The following is a 16,786-nucleotide window of genomic DNA, read 5'->3' on the forward strand; positions in this document are numbered from 1 at the left end:
TCAATAGGAGGAGAGGACCTTGGCCCTGTGAAGGTTCTATGCCCCAGTGTAGGGGAATGCCAGGACCAATAAATGGGAGAGGGTGGGGTGGCAGGCATGGGGCGGGGGGAGGCAACAGGGGTTTGTTTTTGTTGTTTTTGTTTGTTTCTTTGTTTTTTGTAGGGGAAACTGAAAGGAGAAATTTACATGTAAATAAAGAAAATATCTAATAAAAAGAATAAAAAAAAAAAGAAAAGGTGAACAATTACCTGTAGTCAACCACATGTAAATCCCAATTGCAGTAAAATTTCCACTATAAAATGGTTAGTATTATACACTAAAGATGACTTTCTAGATGCTCATGAAGACCTCAGTCATTTTAGCCTGTTCTTTATGCTACTAGAAGCACAAAAATTTCCAAGAAGAGAAATGTCTAGAGAAAAACAAGTGGATCACTCCTGGGGGTTTGACTGAATTGTGAGGGAGCGAAAGAGGGGAGAGGGAGAGAGGGGAGGGAGAGAAGGGAGGGAGTGAGGGGATGGGGAGAGGGGAGGAGGAGAAGGGAGATGGGAGAGAGGAGGAGGAGAGGGGAGAAAGAGAGTGGGAGATTGGGTTCCTCCATAAGGATTATACCAGGAGACAATGGTATCAACTATTGTCTCCAGAATCCTTGTTCTAGGTCAGACACAAATACCAGTTTCTCATAGTAAGTCTTATCTGACAGATGCTTTCCCAAAGCTCTTGGTAGTTTTATTATGGCTGTTAATAGCAGTCCTTCTTAGCTTTGGCCACAGGAGCACCAAAGGTCCATAGTAAATCATTATTTAATAATTTTTAATTTTTTTTCATTCTTGCCTCTCAAAAGGAGTCTTGCCACCAGAAGGTCCCAATAGACCATACCCCCAAGGCCAGAGTCTATCATAAATAGTTTAGAACAACCCACAAACTTGGAGAAGTGAGTTAGCTTTTAAGAGCACTTGTTGCTCTTGAGGAGGACCTGAGTTCAGTTCCCAGCTTCCATATGGCAGCTAACTACAGTCTCTTACTTCAGTTCCAGTGGGTCTAATGCCCTCTTCTGGCCCCAGAATAAGGGGATGATGGAGCTGTAGGGCAAGAGAGTATGGGTGGGTGGGGGAGCACTCTCATATAGGCAAAGGGGAGGGGGGAAGGAAGGTGTGAGATGGGGGGTTGGTGGAGGGGGGTCACAGGGAAGTGGGACATCATTTGAGATGTAAACAAATGGAATGATTAATTTAAAAAGAGTTGGTGAAACTCCAAGGGAGGAGAGATAAGTCTGAGTTAAAAATGACAGTGGCTTTCCTCAAGGGCAGTGAGATGGTCCTTCCTCTCAAAAACCTAAGGCACTGATGAAAAAAAAAAAAATGACAGTGGCTTCAATCTCAGTTATTTGCGAACTTGGCAAACATATAAAAGCATGTGAACCATTGTTAAGGCTCTTTCTGGGGCCTAGGAAGGGGCAGTGCAGATATAGGGTAAAGCTTATATGTCTTAACTAATGCTGAAAATGAAGCTTTGGCAGAATTGTAGGCGATCCCTAGTGGCACAGACTGGTAGAGGGGCAGGGTGCAGATGCTATTTCAAGGTGTCAGGTATGGGTTGTATCTGTCTTATTAGCACTGAATCCCCCACACCTTCAGAGCTGGCATAATGCCTTTCACAGAACAGGTACTCAGCTAACAGGCACTGTTATGAGGGAGAGAAATGAGCCAATATATAGTAAATTCAGTGGCTTATTGAGTGTGAAAGAAATAATCCCAAGTATGTGTATAGCACTAACATTTACCAATCTCTTTTGTATATATAGGAAGTTGGCAGGTCACAGCTTATGGATAGGTAGCTCAAATCTAGCTTTCCACATTTTTTATTGCAATACAGCTATGCTCATGGGTTAACAATTGTCTAGACTCTGTTTTTCCTGCTATAACAGCAGAGATGATGAGCTGTGGCAGACACTGCAGAGTCTGCAAAAACCTGTGATGTTTACTGCATTTATTGTAGGAAAAGTTTATTAATTCCTTGTTGCAATTTGTATATAAACTGTCTCATATAGGCTGATGTATTTGAATGTTTGTTCCCATGTGACATCTTTTTGGAGGTTGTAGGACTTTTGGAACTGTGCCCCAGCTAGAAGAAGTGGACCACCAGGGTCAGGTAGCATCTGCAGGCCTTGCAAGTGACATTTGCCTCTTGCCCCAGCCTGAACTTTCTGCTTCTTGGTCAGTCAAGATGTCATCAACCAAAGAATACAGATGGAGGAACCCATGGTGCTGGCCACGTATGTGTCAGAAGATGGCCTTATTGAACATCAGTGGGAGGAGAGGCCCTCGGGCCTGAAAGTGTTCAATGCCCAAGTATAGGGGAATGCCAGGGTGGGAAGATAGGAGTGGGAGCTCCCTCATAGAGGCAGGGGCGGGGGATAGGGGTTTTCCAAAGGGGAGACCTGGAAAAGGGAAAACATTTGAAATGTAAATAAAGAAAATATCCAAGAAAAAAATGTCAACAGGCCATGAATGCTTCTACCAACATGGCCTGTCTTAGTTAGGGTTCCTATTGCTTGGTAAAGAGATACTATAACCACAGAAACTCTTATAAAGGACAACTTTTAATTGGGGCTGGCTTACAGTTTCAGAGGTTTAGTCCATTATCACCATGAAGCATGGTAGCATCCAGACAGGCATGGTACTGGATAAATAGTTGAGAGTTCTACATCTGAATCTACAGGTAGCAGGAAGAAAGAAAATGACACTGGGCTTTATTTGAGCTCCTGAAATCTCAAAGCCTATCCCCCAGTGATACTTTCTCCAACAAGGCCACACCTACTCCGACAAGGAGACACCTTCAGAATGCACCTCCCTATGAGTCTATGGGGCCATTTCATTCAAACCACCACATGGCCCAAGCTTCTACTATCACCATGCACTCACCACTATAATGGATGGCACCCTCTGAAGCTGTGAGCCAGTGTGGACTCCTTAAGTTGCATCTGTAAGGTATATCGTAACAGTGATGAGGACAGTGGCCAATATATTCCTGATATATGTTGTTATATTTTGATGTTGAGGCTCACGTTAGTTCCTGGCGGTGGGGGGTGGGGTGCAGAAAGGGCTCCTTTGACAGATGACAGGTTGAGAAAAAAGACCTGAGCATCAAGAAAAGTTCATTGCCTTCCTGACTGGCTGGTTAGTTGTGTAGCAAATAAAATGGTAAAGTTCAATTCAAGTTCTGGGATTCATTCAGGAGCAGCTCAAAAGGGGCTGCCAAGCTATACTGAATGAGTACCTGCTACAAAACACTAGAAGTGGAAAGCTTTTCCAGATGAACTCCATAAATGAAACAAGCCTCACTGGTTCCATTAAGGCCTTTGGGCAGGTACTGTAGGAGCTTCACAGACCTCTCAGGCTTGTGGTATTCATACCATTTCCCAGTGGGCCATTGTTCACAGTGGAAGCTGGCTTGACAGAGCTTCCTTTATCATCTGCCTTCTGGCCTTCTCATATCTCCCCACTCCCCTACCTGTGTTATCGACAGTTCCCAAATCAACTTCTTGTATGCACAGTCTTCTTAAATGGAGGCACTCCTGGAGAAGAGCAAACATTTGGCCTCGTGCTGATAGCTCACTAAATTTTTCCAAGGGGAGACTCCAAGGGCATTGAGGATGAGGCTAATCTTCATGGTTCATCCAATTAACCTAACTTCTACTTTGCAGATGAGGGCTCATTCTCCCCAGCACCCCAGTCACTAGTCTCAAATAACCTCACCTGCTATATTGGCCAGGAGGGAAGTGTGCGTCAGCCAAGACTCCTCTGGCTGCTGCTGACTGCAGTGTCATCAATCAATGCCTTACACGTGCTTTCAGCTGAGAGGCAATTAGTGCTACTCAGGATAAAAAACTATAAAAAGGCTGTGGATGGATGCGTTATTGAAGAGACAATCAAATCTGCCTGGCTGGTAGAAGTGACCAGAGGCGGTGGGAGTGTTCCCTATCTGTGCTCAGCAACGGGCAGGCGAGGGTAGAACAGCCTTCCAATTCCAGCTTGTAAGAGTCATTCCAGTGATGGGAACATTAGTCATTAGTGAAAAAAAAAAAAAAAAAACATTACTACTTCCTCCCCTCTGGGTTCTTCCTTCCACAGACTCAGCAATGGACTGCATTGACACATAAAGTTACAGCCTTTGTTTTCATTTTTTAAAAGCAAGAAAATGGACTGATTTCAACATAGTGATGGTAATTTTTGCAAGCTTTTCTTATTTAGCAGTGTTTTTGATAATCTCTTGTATGTTTTTCCTGTGGCCTCTCCCTGCTCCCTCCTACTTACTCATTTGCCTTTCCTACCTCCCCCTTCTCCCTCCGTCATCCCTAGCTCTAGTCCTTCTTTAAGTCCTTGGAATATTTTCTCATATTCTGACATTCCTAAAATATATTCATTTATTGAATCTTCGATCTAGCCCCGTACCAAAAAGAGGGCGGGAAGAAACAGTTAAAAATCTCTCTGTGCCAGGTGAGCCAGGTGCCCAAAGAGCCTGACATAAAATCAGTTAGAGTTATTTACAAGCAAAATTCCATCCTGGGCTTTAAAAGCCTGGTTCCTAGGCCCCTGCTGGATAACCTGTCTACTTCTCTGTCTTTATGGAGGCCCCACTGTGCCTGCTGAGCATTACCTAGGCAGTGCGGTACCACAAAGTTCAGCATTCTTTTAAAAAGGTGCCAAATGTTCTCTCTCACACTATCCAGAAAGGAGGAGACAAAGAAGTAAAGATGAAAGGCAGCATCCAGGGCTGTGTCTTTCATTGTGTTTCATTGCTGGGCCTCTGAGGGCCAAGAGAACATAGGCAGCTTTGAAACCGAAATGGACTCCGTGAGTCCGTAGGCTTAGTGACTGGAGCTGCAAGAGCTGAGAAAACCATAAAGCTGGACTTGGTTCTATATCATTACCCACTTGTTAAAGTGTTGACAACTTGTTGACCAGCAGGCATGATGATCCACATCTGTGGTCCTAGTTACTTGAGAGGCTGAAGCAAGACTATTGAGCTCAGGAGTTTGGGGCCAGCTTCGGCAACACAGGGAAAACCCAGCTCCCAAAACAAAATAAAACAAAATTAAAGACAAAAACAAGCAAACAAAAATATGCTGGAAAAGTAGAAGCAGCAACAGGAGAGAGAGAAGGAGAGAAATCTCTCTTAAAGATTCAAGATGAGGGGCTGAAGAGATAGTTCAGCTGGTAAAGAGCTTGACATGGAAGCACAAAGACCTGCATTCCAACCCAAGATCCCACATTAAACAAAAGCCATGTGTTTTCCGGACTGGTCTAACCCCAAACCAAATGAACAGTGCTTGAGGAACTATCGCAGAAGTTGACTTCTGGCTTCTGAATGTGAGTGCGTGCGCGTGCGCGCACACACACGCACACGCACACGCACACGCACACGCACACGCACACGCACGCACGCACGCACGCGCACACACACACACACAGACACACGCGCACACACACACAGACACACACACAGACACGCATACACAGACACACGCACACACACACACATAGACACACGCACACGCACACACACATAGACACACGCACACGCACACACAGACACACGCACACACACACACACACACACGCACACACACACACACAAACAGACACACGCACACAGACACACACACACACATACACAGACACACGCACATGCACACACACACATTTCCAAAGAAGATAAACTGTGTACCAAGAAAGGCAGTCAACAAATCACTAATGAAAGAACACAAATTTATTCAAGATGGAAATAAAATAGTTTGCTTAAAGCTTACAAAGATTGCTTTATCAGGATAGCTAAGATGATACAGTGAAAATATAAATTTTCATAAGAACAAGAAATTATAAAAGAATAAGGGCAAATTGGATACTAAAAAACAAAATGAAGATATAATTACTGGCAGTACGCAATAAATAGGAATGAATGTAAGCTTATATATGTGAGTGTTTTGCCTGCATATATGTCTGTGCATCACATGCTTACAGTGTCCATGGAGGTCAGAAAAAACCCTGCATCTAGAGTGATGGAGCTGCCTTGTGGGTGCTGGGAATCAAACCTGGGTCTGGAAGGGCTCTTAACCATGAAGCCATCAGTCCAGTTCCAAGACTCAATAGGTAAACTGAAAACCAAACACATTTGAATAGAGAATTTGTGAACTACAAAGCTATTTGAAGAATTTATCCATAAAACAGTAAAGAGATAGTAATGTCAAATAGAAAAGTTACCATGGAGATAGGTTGAAAAACACACAGGCTTTTTTGGGTGAGGTAGTGAGCTCCTGTAATATTCTGGAGGCTGAGGCAGCAAGATTGGGAGTAGGAGCTCAGCTACATAGCAAGATTTTCAAAAAATTTAAGCAGTAACAATGCTTAGGTACAATATATATTCTGTAAGGAAAAAAGTCTGAGAGGCTAAACTGCTAGTGATATTTAAGGAAATGGTTATAAACTTTTCTTATAATTGATAACAGGTATGAATCTTCAGAGCAAGGAACATTTTAAGACTGAGCAGGATAAATCAAAGGATACCCATCACTTGACAATATTGAAACACAAATGAAGAGCAGCAGGCATAGAGAGAAAATATTTACAGAGCTACCAAGTAGAAAAGACAGATATAAGAGAATAATTAGGGAGAGAGCAGGCTTTTCATTAGCAACGGTTGCAAGGAGACAATGAAGCAATATATCCAAGCTGGAAATTTATGCACATATAATTCTTATTCAAGAGTGAAATAAAATACAAATATTTTACAATTTACCAAGTCTGAATGGTGCAACTCTTAGACACCAGTCGAAAGGAATACTGAATTATGCATGTTCTCTAGAAGAGGAATGAACACGAGGGAATGCTTTGGATGTGTGAAAAAAACAGTTAGCAAATCAACTGGTAAAATATGTCAGCATGTATGTTTAATTAACGACTGAAAAGGGTAATTACTTTATAAAAACAAGGAGGACGCTAAATCTCAAAATGACCATAAAATGATGGGGACTATTCAGTCCAGAGTAGATAAGGGGTTGGATTTTACAAAATGATGAAGGTAGCTCATGATTAGTTTAAGGAAACATGAGGATTTTTCAAAATTTTTAAAATAAATATATTATGTCTAAGCACTTCTAAAACTATTTCCCAGCTGACAAATTATTATTTGATTATTCCCGGCCTGTGGGGTTCAGTTATTCGGGGAGTAGAGGGGAACCATGACTGTGGGGAAGAACGGGTGAGAGAGAGGAGGAGACCCTGCAAAGGGTTGTCAAGGTCTACTTTACTTAGAGCAAACTGCTTAATATATACTTCACAAAAGCGGAAAAAGGGAGGGGTGGGGAACAATGGGTTCACTCCAGGGTTGTCCATCTGACGGATGTTGGCAGGGGGTCTGGAACATTTCATGGTTCTTTTAGGAAGGTCTTGGTATACTGCCTCCTGGTAAACAGGCACAGGATGTTTTTAGCCAAGGTGAATGTCAGGCGGTTCTCAGGCTAGTTCTGGGAACTGAAGTTAACAAATCTTTGTGACTTGTCATGTAGGTTCCGGGAATCATCTTTAGTCCTCTGAAAGAACAGCAAATGCCCTTAAAAGCTGAGCTCATCTTTAAATTCTTTCTGTGATAATTTACAGTTTTCAATGTGTCTTCCATTTCTTTAGTTAAATGTATTCCTAAGTTCTTGGGACTGTTTTCTTCATTTCTTTTTTGTGTTGTTCACTACTAGTGTATATGAACACAACTAACTGATTTTTTTTGTTTGTTTTTTTGTTTGTTTTTGTTTTTGTTTTTCGAGACAGGGTTTCTCTGTGTAGCCCTGGCTGTCCTGGAACTCACTCTGTAGACCAGGCTGACCTAGAACTCAGAAATCCGCCTGCCTCTGCCTCCCAAGTGCTGGGATTAAAGGCGTGAGCCACCACTGCCCGGCTCCATAGTAATCTTGAATCCTGAATCCTTGCTGAATTCACTTATTGGCTTTAATAGAAACCTTGGTAGATTCACTATTATTTCCTTTACATACAATCATATCCACTGTTAATTTATATAATCTTCCATCTTCCTTTCTGTATGGATGCCTTTGATTTATTTTCGTCATTTAACTGCTCTGCCCTGGACCTCCAGCATAAAGCTGTATAGAACTATTGTAAGTAGGCATCCTTATTTTTGTCCTGAACTAACAAATAAGCTATTCAGTATATCATCATTAAGTATGATTTAACTGTCATTTTAATGTAAATAGTACTTCATTATCTTGAGGGAATTCTCTTCTGTTACTAATTTGTTTGTTGGTTCTGTTATAGAAATTATTAGTTTTTCTCAAATGTTTTATCTGCATTTATGAAAATAACCATGTTGGGTTTTTGTTCTTTATTAATGTTGCATACTTGATTGATTTTAAGATTTGTGTTAGCCTTATATAACATGAGAAAATATCTGACATAATCAACTTAAAATAAAAAGAGAAAGAACTTCTTTTGGTTTGTACTTTTTGGAAGTTCCAGTCCACAGTTGATTGTGTCAGGCTGTGGTGTGGTGAGCCAGAACACTGTGGAAAAAAGGATGTGGTAGAACGGAGGTACTTAGCTCCTGGTGGTCCAGAAGCAAGGAGAGTAATAAGAGGTGGCTGGACCAAGATATATCCCAAGTAGCTATCCCATACTCCAGAGTTGTACTGCCTCCTAATCTATTATTCACAAATTTGAAGTTCTCAGTTGATGAAACAATTCATTAGCTCAGAGCTCTCATGATGTAACCATCTGTGTAAGTACCCTCTTAGACATGGGAACATCCTAGGCATCTTTCAAACCAAACAAGAGGAAACATGACAATATGTTAGCCCAAGCTTCGATCCAAGGGTATATTACATTTGATTCTGTGGTATAATCCTATTTATATGTTGATAGATTTAGTTTAATATATTTTGTTGGGACTTTTGCTCCTATATCCATTTGGGAAATAGTTCTGTAGTTTTCTTCTCCATTTTTCTTTTTTCTTTTTCTTTTTTTCTTCTCTCTCTCTCTCTCTCTCTCTCTCTCTCTCTCTCTCTGAGACAGTGTTTCTCTGTATAGCTCTGGATGTCCTGGGACTCACTCTGTAGACCAGGCTGGCCTCGAACTCAGAAATCCATCTGCCTCTGCCTCCCAAGTGCTGGGATTAAAGGTGTGTGCCACCACAGCCCGGCCTCCCTTTCCATTTTTCTTTCTTGTAGTATCTTTGTCTGATTTTAGCATCAAGACCTTATAAAAATGAATTGTGAAGGGTTCTTTCTGGGTGGAGGGGGAAAATTGTAAAGAATTAGCTTTGATTTTTATTCAAATATTTGAATATTTGAATAAAAATTCAAATATTCAAATATTTGGCAGAATTCACTAGTAAAGAGAGTTGTTTTCATTATAGGTACTTCAATGATTAGTATTTCAGGCTGTTTGCTTATAACATGTTTATTACAATGTTTTGTTGCTTTGAAAGCCAATTTGAATAGTTTTTTTTCTAAAGATTTTATTTATTTTATGTATGTGAGTACACCATTACTGTCCTAAGACACACCAGAAGAGGGCATTGGTTCTCATTATAGATGGTTGTGAGCCACTATGTGGTTTCTGGGAATTGAACTCAGGACCTCTGGAAGAGCAGTCAGTGCTCTTAACTGCGAAAACATCTCTCCAGCCCTTTGAATAGTTTTTTTTTTTTCCTTTGAATCTTTCTAGATCTTGTCTGCTGTAGGTAGTTTATCTAATATATTGACATATTAGTATTTGTAAAATTGTTTTATGTAGACAATTCCCAACTTATTGTGAGTCATTTATGTTTTTATGAGTTCCTGATGGTGTAAAAGCAATATGCTATTCATTGAGAGTAAACTTGAAATTCTGAATTCTTATTTTTTTCCTGGACTATTCTTTCACAAGGGTGGGCAGTAACAAATGAACTTCAGTTTCCAGTCAGTGTTTCAATGGTCATAAGACCATGACATGTAAAAACGGATGCTTTCCAGGTCTATAGTGTTAAGTCAGGGAGTCCATAGGCAAGGGATATTAAGCACACTTTTTATTTATAACAGTTTAAATTGATGATGTGTTTATTGAGATTCAACCCTATTGCAAGTTGAAGAGTGAAGTGGAAATTTCTGGTTTCTTTGGAGGCTCAGTTGTGTCATGCAATGTTTTTCTGGAAACTGTCTTATGAGAGGATGTTTTGCTGAGGCAGATATGTGGGAAGATGTTTTGCTTAGAATAGACACATGGTATTTTTCTGGAAGCTGCCTGGAAAGGGGGCATGTGATGGTTTGCTAGAATGGATGCTTGAGAGAACACATGATGTTTGGAAAGGGAATAAGTATATCCACAACAGAAAGTGGAGGACACTGTGGCATTGGTTTACCATACCACTCTTTGTTGGTCTTCACTGCGCTTTGCTGAAGCTGGTCTTCACTGATGATGCTGTGGCATTGGTTTGCCTTGCCTTCTTTGCTGATCATCTTTTGTTGTGACTTCATAGAAAGAAATGCACAAAAGAACTTCTCTTTCTATTCTGTCGGTTTCTTGCCACTTCCTTCTACAGACTGGGGTTAGTTGGCAGAGCCTCACTATTTCTTCTGGATCGAATTGCTGCTGCTGATTCATGAATGGTGTTTGAGAGTGGATTGAGCTACCACTGCTGATTCATGTGAACTGAACTGCTGATATCCTGACAATGCAGGTTGGAGTTGCCCAAAGAACCATTTCTAAACAGGTCCATATTCCCCTTGCCCTATTAACCTTTCATTTCCACTACTTCTGGTGGGTGGTGGGGCTAGACAGGAGGTTGAAGCATTTAAGTACACTTATTAAAGTAGCTTTTGAAAAATCTAAGCCTACAGAGGAGCATTCTTACTTCTTATTTCTATAAGGTTGGTAATGATGTACTTTCCTTCAGTCCTGATTTTACATGTATACTCTTTACAGTAGTATAGCTAAGTAGTTTCTCATTTGCTAATGTCTTTCAAATAGCTCACTCTTATTTTCATTGTGTTGCTTTCATTTTTCTATCCTCTGTTTTATGTTTTTCTATTTTAATCTTTTAAAAATGTAAGTACTGAGGATCAAACCCAAGGTCTTGCTTCTGATAGGCAAGCACTCTTTTACCTAGCTACAACCCTAGACCTCTGCTGTAATGTTAATTTCCTTCCTTCAGCTTGGGTTGGCTTAATTTCCTTTCTTTTTTTCTTTCTTTCTTTCCTTTTTTATTTTTGCTAGTTTCTTAAGGTGGTAAATTTGTCTTTTATTCTGAGATCTTCATTCTTTTCTGGCTTTAAAATTGACAACTGTACATTTTCCCCCCTTAAGGACTCATTAACCTGTATTTCATAAATTTTTGGTATACTATATTTTCACTTACCTCAAAATACTTTACAATTTCTATTATAATTTATTTTCTTTCACCAACTGGCTACTTAGATATGCATTGTCTAATTTCCCAGGTTGCTTTCAATGATTGTTGCAGTTGAGAAAGAATATACTTAATAAGAAGATATTCATAAAGTTTATTGAGATTGGTTTTTTTTTTGGACAAACATGGATAGTCTGTCCTAGAATGTATTCTGCATGACTATGCCATATCACTTTTGTCATGTGAGGTCTTTCACAAATGTATATTAGATGTAGTTGTTTTTTAGTACTGTTGCAACCTTTTCTACAAGATTGATTTTTTTAGAGAACTTTATGTCACCTTTCTTATTCTTATGTCACCACTCTGAAGGTGATTTTCTGCCATGATTAAGCTAACAGAAAAATAAATAGCCCTACTGTGATGTCCTTAAATAAAGAACAGGACTTTCTTCAGGTTGACAACTGGCAATAATAAAATAACTTACTTAGTTTGTATTTGTCAGCTCAGTGAATGACTGACAAAGACACAACCAGTTTTTTTTTGTCTTAGTTTTGTTTTCAAGCTATCTGAGAAAGCTTTACAAATTACAGTTATTAGTTGAAAATGTCAGGGTATTTTCTTGCAAGTATCTACTAACAAAGATTGTGTTTGATTCTTCAAGAAAACCATGAAGATTCAACAGCATAGGAAAATATAAGAGGCTGAATTTGTGATTTTGCCACCAAGAGGGTGTTCCAGTGTGTCTAGGGAATTTTGGTTGTAAGTGGAGATACTGCTGGCATATAATTGGTAGAGGTCAAGGACACTGCAATTCACAGGAGAGCACCCCCACAGCAATGAATGATCTAATTAAAAAAAATATTGCTATGATAGAGAGAAGTTGCTTGTAGATTAAAATCTAATTCACCAGATCAAAATAGAAGATTTTAATTTTTATTACCATAAATATCATTTATCCATCCATCCATATATGCATACATGCTTAGATCTTGTTTCACAAAGGAAAAACCTCAGGTACACATGGTATTTTAAAAACTTAACACATGACAAATGTGAAATTTTGGATATGTTTCTAAAATCAGCATGAAAGATGACAAAAGACAACATCAGCAGAAACAGGCCTCTAGTGGAGAGTAATTAATTATGTTATGCAGAGATTAATCATGTAGAGGTGGTGTTGCCTTAAGGACTGGTAGGAATTAAGAAACTGGTCACATGCTTTTTTCTCTAGTGAAGACACATTGTCCTAAGCTATTATTAATTGTGTTTTTATGCTGGTGTCCAGGCCTCTAGGACTGGGAAGAGTATAATTCTAGGTGCTGAAATATGTGGTCTTGTCTTTGTTGGGTGTGTATTTGGTTTCTGTTGCCCGATATGGTTCTTAGGACACTGTGGTGGCTGTGGATTGCCTGGTAGGAAATCTTCTAGTGTGACTACTGGATTTCTTAAACGTAAAATGTGTTTCTGAGTATTGGAAGCTGACACTTAGGAACAGGGATGGGTTAAGGAGGAGTGGAAGGTAATCACAAAGGGAAGGAAAGCAGGGTGTTCCTCTAGAATCTGTCTTGTCTCCTGGGAATGTGGGCAGAGAATGAGGAAAGGCCAAAACATGTAGTCTGTTACACACTAGGATGAGACTGGGGAGCTGGATTTGTAGGAGAGGAATGAAAATGAAGATCAGAACCTTGTCTGCCTACTTAGCTGGCCTACTTGCTTCTCTGGCAGCCTTGGCTGGTGGATTCCCAGGCAATGCCTGCTAGAGCTAGGGGCTGGGACAATGGGATAAGTGGGAAAGAAGGTTGGAGGAGAAGATCTGTGTGATCCAATGGAGATAGGGGTATACTCAGCAACTTTTCTGCTACAGAGCTGGGTTAAGACTAGGGGACTGAATTTGGAGAGGAGAAAAAGGTAAAGATCTACAATTAGCTTCCCTGTTTCCCTGGTGGGTGTATCTTGAAAAATAATAGTTTCAATTGCTCATATTGAGTTTCAAAATATGTTTCATAAGTGTAGCTATCATCAAAAATGTTTTATTTATTTTTCCTGACTCCTCCAGACACAATATGAAATGAGTTAAACACTACCACATGTATGAGTATACCCATAAGGTCTTTTGTTTGATCAAGGTAATGTGCTTAACTTGATCACTTTATAAAATGTCTGTCAGTTCAGTATAATATTAGATATATTGAAAATGGTAACATAGAAGGTGAGGAAGTCTTGAAGTTCCATTCCTAGCTGAAGAGCTTTTGATAATTGATAGCTACTTGGAAAGGAAAACTCAGTTTTCTTTAAGGATATGGTCCGTGATAGGTTTAATGTGCTCCAGTGGATGTGAAGGGGAATAAATATGATCAAAATATGAAAATCTCAAAGGATTTAAAAATAAAACAAGTGCATATGCAGTATACTGTCTCTTCCCAAGTTTTTATACCCATAAACATCCTTATGAGATACCAATTAGTTTTAAGAGAAAATGTATTTATTTTCTTAACATAGTTTTAAATATTAAAGAGCTTATTGGATTTTTTTTATACAAACATGATTTATGAGTTACAATTGTTATGAAATTATTCTTATTCCATAACATATAGTAAGTTATTCACTAATATATTTGTTATAAATAATTTGGCCCTGTGTATTATCCTATGATCATGTGTATACAATTTATCATTGTTTTACAGTTTTCATTGTAACTAATCTTATATAACACTCCTTTTCCAAAGTCTTATTTACTTTAGGTTAATACTTTAAAGATTATTGCTGCTCAGTATATCTAGTATTATGTTGATATCCTTTTCTTGATGACTTCCCTTTTTTGTGAATAGGTAATACATGTGTACACATATAGACAATCAGAAATGAAGCTATAGGGAGAGAGACTTTCTCTTTCAAACACAATCTTACAGATAGTCATTACTACCTGGTATGTTCTGAAGTCTACTTCATGTTAGACATGCCTTATGGAGCCCACTCTTTCCAAGAGACTGATAAATGCAGCTAGCACTTGGACCTGTAGCCTGAAGTACATCCATTCCAGGTGATCTACACAGCCAAGAGTGTGAAATAAATGCTGACGTTATGAGAGTTTTTTAACTTTTATTTTTCTTTATTTTTATTATATGAGAGGAGCCTGGGGTACATGTGGAGGTCAAAGAACAAGTGTCTTTAATAGAGTTAGTCTCAGCTTCTATCTTTATGTAGGTTCAAGGAATTGGACCAGGTCATCATATTTGCATCATCTGGTAGCAAATGCCTCCTTTATCCTTTTACCCTTTTACCTCTTGAGTGATCTCAAAGTCCCCATATACAGCTTCCTTAAAACAAACAAACAAACAAACAAACAGAAAACCCTAAAAGTAGGACTGCCATATGATCCAGCTACACCACTCCTGGATGGATATCCAAAGGATTCTTAAGTCCTACCACATAGAAAACTGAATATCCATGTTTATCCTTGAACTATTCACAAGAACAAAGATGCAGAACCAGCCTAGGCATCCACTTACAGGTGAACAGATAAGAGAAAATCTGCTAAAGGAACAAAATAAAATGCTTTTCAGCAGTAGAGAAAGCGTATCAAGGAATCAGCAGGAAAATGAATGGAACTGGAGATCACACACATATGATACATAAAAAAATGTAAAAGAATCAAAGTGATATTGTTCAGTAGGTCCAGAATCTTTTCCGTCTCCAATGTTCTCTTGATATAAACACTCATGTACACTTTGATATACTTCTGTAATCAATGGATCTCTGTATTCGAACACTACTTTAAACACATAGTTTCATAATATTTTAATATATAATAAGGCTACAACCCTGTCTCTCTTTTTTTACTTTGGTTGCCAAACAAGGTTGTTAATTTTTTAAAAAATATTTTATTAGTTATTTAATGTGAATTTCACATTATGCACCCCAACCTCACCCCTTGTACCCACTTGCCATCCTTGCAACTCCTGAAACAGAGAAAAATATGTCATTATGGAAGTTGTAGTGTGCCACAGTCTGTCCCATAGTATACCCTTTTGTCTATACTTCTTTGCTTACAACTGTTCATTGTAATAACTTATTGGTCTAGTACAAAACCTCTGGCTTCTGCTACACTTTTGATACTGGAACCCCACTGGGACTTCTCTTAGATATCCTGTTGTTGCCTTCTGTCATGGAGATCCTGTAGTTTTGGATCTGTAGGACCTGCCCCTTCATGCACTTCGGGGTGGGCCAATTCAAAGCCTGGGGAATGAGCCTGATATGTGTCTGAGCTGACCAGCCTGCTGGCTCTCCTTATCTCATGCTCTCAGGAATGGGTCACCAGCAACCTCCACTACCAGGGCCAGCTCTACCCTGCTGCCCAGGCTTGGTGCAGGGCCCACTCTCCTGAGTGTTGTAGGTAGACATGGCCAGTTCTCCCATTCTTATGACCCTTGGGCCAGCTTTCCTGCCTGCCATAGTTGACAAGGGATCAGGAAGTAGAGGAGGATGTCTCTTCCTTGTCCATGGCACTACCACCCAGCAGAAAAGAGCAGGGCCAGCTCCCCCTTCCCCACATCATGAGGGTCAGCTTTGCTGTGCTGACCAGGTGAGGTGCAGAGTCTGCTTTCCCAAGTGAGGGACAGGGCCAGCTCTCCCACTCTGATGACCTTGGGACCAGTTCTCCTGCCTGCAAGGCAAAGGGTGTGTGTGGGGTTCATATCTCCCCTGTCACCACATGGCTGACAAGTGCTAGGGCCAGCTCTCCCATGCTCATGTCCTTGGGGCCAGCTCACATACACCCCTGCAACCAGAATCAGCTCTACCATGTTGCCCAGGCTGTAGCTGTTGAGGTGCAAAGCCAGCTCTCCTGTTCTCATGACCCCAGTACCAGGTCTCCCACTTGCTACAGGTAGTGAGAAGTGAGGGAGGAGGAAGGTATCTTCCCTCATCCATGTCACCTCATGGGAGATGGGTGGTAGGACCAGCTCTCCCAAACTTGTATCGGGGTCACTCTCCCACGACTCCCAAAATGTGCGGCCTGCTTTCCTGAGTACCACAGCTGGGAAAGGGTGGGGTCATATTTCCTGCTTTCATACTGCCAGAGTCTGCTCTCCTGTGATGCCCAGGTGAGGGGTGGGACCAGTTCTGCACAACCGTCAGACATTAACATGTCCCCAGGTAGAAGCCCATGCCAGGGATTCCTGCTTGGACTTTGGTAGTAAGAGACCCTTGCTGCTGCAGAGCCATGGACCCAGATGTGGCCCCCAGTGGCAGCACAGACCAGGATCCCACCATGGTCTCAGGTGGCACTACTGGCTACTCATGTCAAGCTATTCCAAGAAGACACTGGAGTTGAAGTCTGGCTTCATAGAGTACCTGAACACACGTAAAACACACACACACACACACACACACACAC

The 16,786-nt window shown here is 40.5% G+C and overlaps 1 pseudogene; it reads left to right on the top strand.

Annotated features, from left to right (window-relative positions):
• Positions 1-16,786, top strand: part of LOC116100111 — an 89,750-nt pseudogene that overhangs the window by 66,722 nt on the left and 6,242 nt on the right.

Source organism: Mastomys coucha, chromosome X, assembly GCF_008632895.1.
Source record: "Mastomys coucha isolate ucsf_1 chromosome X, UCSF_Mcou_1, whole genome shotgun sequence".
NCBI lineage: Eukaryota > Metazoa > Chordata > Mammalia > Rodentia > Muridae > Mastomys > Mastomys coucha.